Here is a 6000-nt window from a genome sequence, read left to right on the forward strand (position 1 = left end):
TTACAGACTGATGTTTATTGCAGCATTATTTGTGACTGCCAAGAGATGGAGGCAGCTCAAATGTCCACCAATGGACAAGTGGATAAACAAACTGTGGTATACACACAGGATGGAATATTATGCAGCTGTAAGACAGAACAAAGACATGGAATATATAATAACATGGATGAAACTTGAGGACATTATGTTGAGTGAAGTTAGCCAGAAACAAGTGGACAAACACTTTATGGTCTCACTAATATGAAATAAGACTAATGAGCAATCTTCAAGAGTTACAAGCTGATAACACAGGCTACCAGGAGATAGAAAAAGTGTAGAGATCAGGCATTTGATGCTGAAGGGCTACAGAAATATACAGCAGGATTGATTGTATATATCCAGAAATAGCATAATATTGTGTTATGGTAGCACAGTATTGTCAGTACATATATATCTGTGAGTAAAGCTGAAAGAGGTGGGATAGGGGAATTATGACACCAGAGGTAAAGAAAGATGAATACTGGGACTGTATAACTTGGCAAAAACTGGAGTGGCCAATGACTGTTGCTAAATGTACAAAAATAAATATGTTCTCACATGAGGGAGAACAAATGAATGTCAACCATGCAGAGTTTTGAAAAAGGGATGGGATTTTGGAAGAAACATAATCAAAGCAAACTGGAATCTATGGTCAACAGTAACATTCCAATAAGCTTCCATTAAATTTAACAAGGCAATATGCCAAAGTTAAATGTGTATGAGAGTGGGATATAAGGGAGAGATATGGGATTTTTGGTATTGGTATTGTTTTTTGTCCTTACTATTATATTGTATTGTATGACATTTTTATTTTTATTTTTATTATCTTTTTTATTATTCACCAAAATAAAAACACTTTTTCATAATAATCAATATGTTCTAGTGCTGACTGTGGTGATAAATGTACAACTGTATGATGCTGTGAACAAATGATTATGCACAACGAATGGCTGTATGTTATGTGAATATATATCTCTATAAGAATGTAGGAAAAATATAAATAGAGGTATAAGTGATGGAGAAAACATTGATAAAGGGATGTACCTATTTACTACTGGTGAGGAGGCAGAATGGGGAACTTTTCTGGAGGTCACTGTAGGTGCTCCACAAGAAGCTAAGTATGAGGGGTGATAAGGTCCTACAACCTAATTATGGGGTATGTATTTGGAGGATCCAAGAGCAGAGACATGAATGGACACTTGCACATGTGTTAATGGAGCCAGTATTCATGATTTGCAGTGGGTGGAGGTAGCCTAAGGTTACATTGACTAAGGAACAGTATGGTGAACTGTGGGGTATGCATGCAATGGAATATTGAGCAACTATGAGATGGAGAGAAGTTGTGAGACATGCAACAAGGTGAATGGAAACTGTTGACAGCATGTGTGAGAAGTACACAAGAAACCAAGGCAAACATTATAATGCCTCACCAGTATGGACTAACTACAATGTGCAAACTCAGAATTGAATCTTAGAGCACAGCCTAACAGGGAAATTATTATTTTAATTGTCCCTAGATTGTAGGCTCTTACAGCAGTCTAATGTACTCCTGAATTGCAATGACTATCACTGAACTCTGAGATGTTGATCACTTAGTGTACAAATTGATTGGTCTCTGGAATATTGGGTATCTGTGTTACACTGGAAATTCAGAGCTAGAGCTCAGCAGATGTGAATATCAGTATTAACACATAGAGCAACAGTTAAAAAAAGCTGAAGTATAGCCCAGACTTCAATCAGAGATATGAATAAAGCAGATCTGGTTAAGTCTAGAGCAAACTGGGCAAAAGGGTAAAGGTTGAAACTGACTGCATTCAAACTTTAACTTCCAAGTGAGACGAATAGAAGAGATGTTTATTTGGTGTAGGATCTATATTTTCTAAACAGTATGGCTTCTACAGTCAGTTTGTTCCAACACTACAATTGCATGGAAGTTTGAATAGGAGGTGAGCTATAGGTCTCTATAGATTAGAATGAAACAATGACAATTCTAAAGTTATTTGAGTAGACAATAAAAATATATATTTGGGGACCCCCTGAAGACATGGAGGAGAATGCAGAGGTTTTGGACTTCCTCACCTGGATTGTGGCTGATGTTCTCAGAAACACTGGGGGCTGATGGCTTGATGTGCTTAGGCTCTGTCTTAAGCCTGGCCCCTATGAAGCTTGTTGTTACAGGAGAGGTTAACCTGCTTATAATTGTGCCAGAGTCTTCCCCTGAGAAACTCTTTGTTGCTCTGATGTGGCCCTCTCTCTCTAAGCCACCTTGGTGGGTGATTTTGCTACTCTCCTCCCTACATGGGACCTGACACCCAGGGGTAAAAATCTCCCTGGCAATGCAGGATATGACTCCAGAGAATGAATCTGGACCTGGCATCATGGGATTTAGACATCTTTTTGACCAAAAGGGGGATGCAAAATGAAATGTAATAAAGCTTCAGTGGCTAAGAAAAAAATTTGTGTTTCTGTTTCAGTAATGCATTAACTAAAGAGTTTTAAGTATTTAACATTATTCTAACATGTTTAATTTTAATGATAATAAGCCATGCTAGGAAATGAAAATATGTACTATCCAAAGGAACAAACTAATAGTTCAACTGAGATTCAAGTGTTTAGGCAACTAAAGATACATCAATTCAATGAACTGAAGGAAGATCAAACAAAACTCCTAAATCATTGATTTAATAAACTGAGGGATGATATACCAAAAGCGATGAAGGATATAAGGAAGACATTATGACCATAAAGAAGAATTCAAAAACTTGAAAATACAAATGACAGAACTTACAGGAATGAAGCACCTAATAGAGTAGATGAAAAAGACAATGGAGGGATACAACAGTAGATTTGAACAGGCAGAAAAAAGGATCAGTGAACTGGAAGATAAGACATTTGAATTCATACATACAAAAGAACAGATGGCTGAAAGAATGGAAAAATGCAAGCAAGGTCTTAGGGAGCTGAATGGCATCATGAAACATGCAAATATATGAGTTAGGGGTATCCAAGAGGGAGAAGAGGGGGAAAAGGGGGAAGAAAGAATATTAGAAAAACTATTCACTGAAAATTTCCCAAATCTTAAGATTGCCTGTTCAAGAAATACAGCATATTCAAAACAGAATATCTCCCAACAGAACTACTCCAAGACAGTTACCTATCAGATTGTCCAATGTCAAAAACAAAGAGAGTTCTAAAAGCAGCAAGAGAAAAGCAATCATCACATACAAGGGAAAATCAATAAGACTATTGTATTAGTTAGGGTTCTCCTTGGAAACAGGATCAATGAGAGATGTCTCTGATTATCAAATTGTAAAAGTGACTCACACAACTGCGGGAGCGCACGAGTCCAAGTTCTGCAGAGCCGTCAACAGGCTGTCAACTCCAAGGAAGATGTCCGACGAACTCCTCAGGAAACGAACCGACAACTTTGATGAACTCCTCAGGAAATGAACCGGCAACTTTGACGAACTCCTCAGGAAACGAAACGAACTGGCAACTTCGACAAGCTCCCCAGGAAATACTTCACTGAGCAGCTGAAGAAAGAAGTGAAGGTTCTCTAACCGTCCGGCTTATAAGCCTCCAACTGATCACCTGGACCAAATCCAGCCAATTGCATTCTCTCACTGTGGAAGCACGCCCCTTGATGAGTCATCAGTCAGCTGCAGTCAATTGACTGATGATCTGACAAACCAGCCTGTTGGATTATTAACCAGCCTCAAATATCCTCACAGCAATCATCAGGCCAGTGCCACCTAGTCAAGCTGACACATGTACCCAACCATCATAACTATGTACAGATTTCTCTGCAAAAATCATGGGGACAAGAAGACAGCTGTATAATATATCTAAGATACTGAAGGAGAACTGTCAACCAAGAATCCTATATCTGGCAAAACTGTCTTCAAAAAATGAAGGAGAGATTAAAATATTTTCAGACAGACACAGAAAGGGGTCATGAATAAGAGACCAGTGCTACAAGAAATACTAGAGGCAGTGCTACATGCTGATAGGAAAAGGCAGGAGAGGGAGGTTTGGAGAAGAGTGTAGAAATGAAGATTTTCAGGAAGGGGAAAAGGAGAGAGAGGAAAAAAGAAGACATGACATATAAAATCCAGAATACAAAATGGTAGAAGGAAGTACCTCCCATACAGTAATAACATTAAATGTTAATGGATTAAACTCCCAAATAAAAGACAGACTGGCAGAATGGATTAAAAAACAGGCCCATCTATGTGCTGTCTACAAGAAACTCAATTTAGATACAAGGACAAATATAGGTTAAAAGTGAAAGTTTGGAAAAAGATATTTCACATAAACAGCAACCAGAAAAAGTGGGAGTAGCTATATTAAAAGACAAATTAGACTTCAAAAGTAAAACAATAAAGAGACAAAGAAGGACACTATATATTAATAAAAGGGCCAATTGATCAAGTAAACAGAAGAATCATAAATATTTATGCACCAAGCCTGAGTGCCCCAAAATTCATGAGGCAAACACTAAGGACATTGAAAGGAGTAGATAACTCTACAATAATAGTTGGAGACTTCAACATAGTGCTTTCCTCAATGGATAGAAAATGTAGACAGAGGCTTAGTAAGAAAACAGATGTTGAATTGTATGATAGATGGACTAGATTTGACAGACATTTATAGAACACTATACACCAGAACAGCAGAAAACAGGTTATACTCAAGTGCTCATGGAACATTCTCTACAATAGACCACAAGTTGGATCACAAAGCAAGTATCAACAAATTTAAGAATATTGTTATAAAAAATACTTTCTTGGTTCATAATTGAATGATGTTGGAAATAAATAGAAGGTAGAAGATTATAAAAATCACCAATATATGGAGCTAAAGAAGACACTGTCAGAAAACTAGTGAGTAAAGGAAGAAATTAAAGGAAATTAGTAAATATATTGATGCAAATGACAATGAAAACACAACATATCAAAACATGAGAGGGAAATTTATTGCCCTAAATGCCTATATTAAAAGAGAATACAGAGCAAAAATTGAGGAATTAACTGATCACCTGGAAGAAGTAGAGAAAGAATAGCAAAGTAACCCCAAACAAACAGAAGGAAAGAAATAACAATGATTAGAGCAGAAATAAATGAAAATGAGAATAGGAAAAGAGAGAGAATCAACATAACAGAATTTGTTCCTTTGAGAACATCAACAAAATTGATGGACACCTAGACAGGATAATGGAAGAGAGAGAGAGAGAGAGAGAGAGAGAATGAATGCAAATAAATGCAATTAGAAATGGGAAAAAAAACATCAATACTGACTGTACAGAAAAAATGAGATGATGCTATGAGCAACTATATGCTAATAAACTAGACAACTTAGATGAAAGGGACAACTTCCTAGCAAAGCATAAACAATCAACATTGACTCAAGAAGAAATAGACAACGTCAAAAAACAAATCACAAGTAAAGAGACTGAGTCAGTCATCAAAAAGCTCCCCAAAAGAAAAGCCCAGGATGAAGCACCTTCACATATGAATTCTACAAAGCATTTCAGAAAGAATTAGTACCAATCCTGCTCAAACTCTTCAAAAAAATTGAAGAGGTGGGAATGTTACTGAAGTCAATCTATGAAGCTGATATCACCCTAATACCAAAATCAATGATACTACAAAGAAAATTATAGACCAATCTCTTTAATGAATACCAATGCAAAATCCTCACAAATTGTATCCAGCAGCACATAAAAAGAATTATACACTGTAACCAGTGGGGTTTATTCCAGGTATACAGGACTGGTTCAACACAGGACAATCAATTAATATAATACACCACATCAATAAATCAAAGCAGAATAAACACATGATCATCATGATTGATGCAGAAAAGGCATTTGACAAAATTCAACATCCTTTCTTGATGAAAACACTTCAAAGAATAGGAATAGAATGGAATTTTCTCAATATGATAAAGGCAAAATACAAAAAACCCCACAGTTAACATTGC

The sequence above is a fragment of the Choloepus didactylus genome, chromosome 4, assembly GCF_015220235.1.
Source record: "Choloepus didactylus isolate mChoDid1 chromosome 4, mChoDid1.pri, whole genome shotgun sequence".
Lineage (NCBI taxonomy): Eukaryota > Metazoa > Chordata > Mammalia > Pilosa > Megalonychidae > Choloepus > Choloepus didactylus.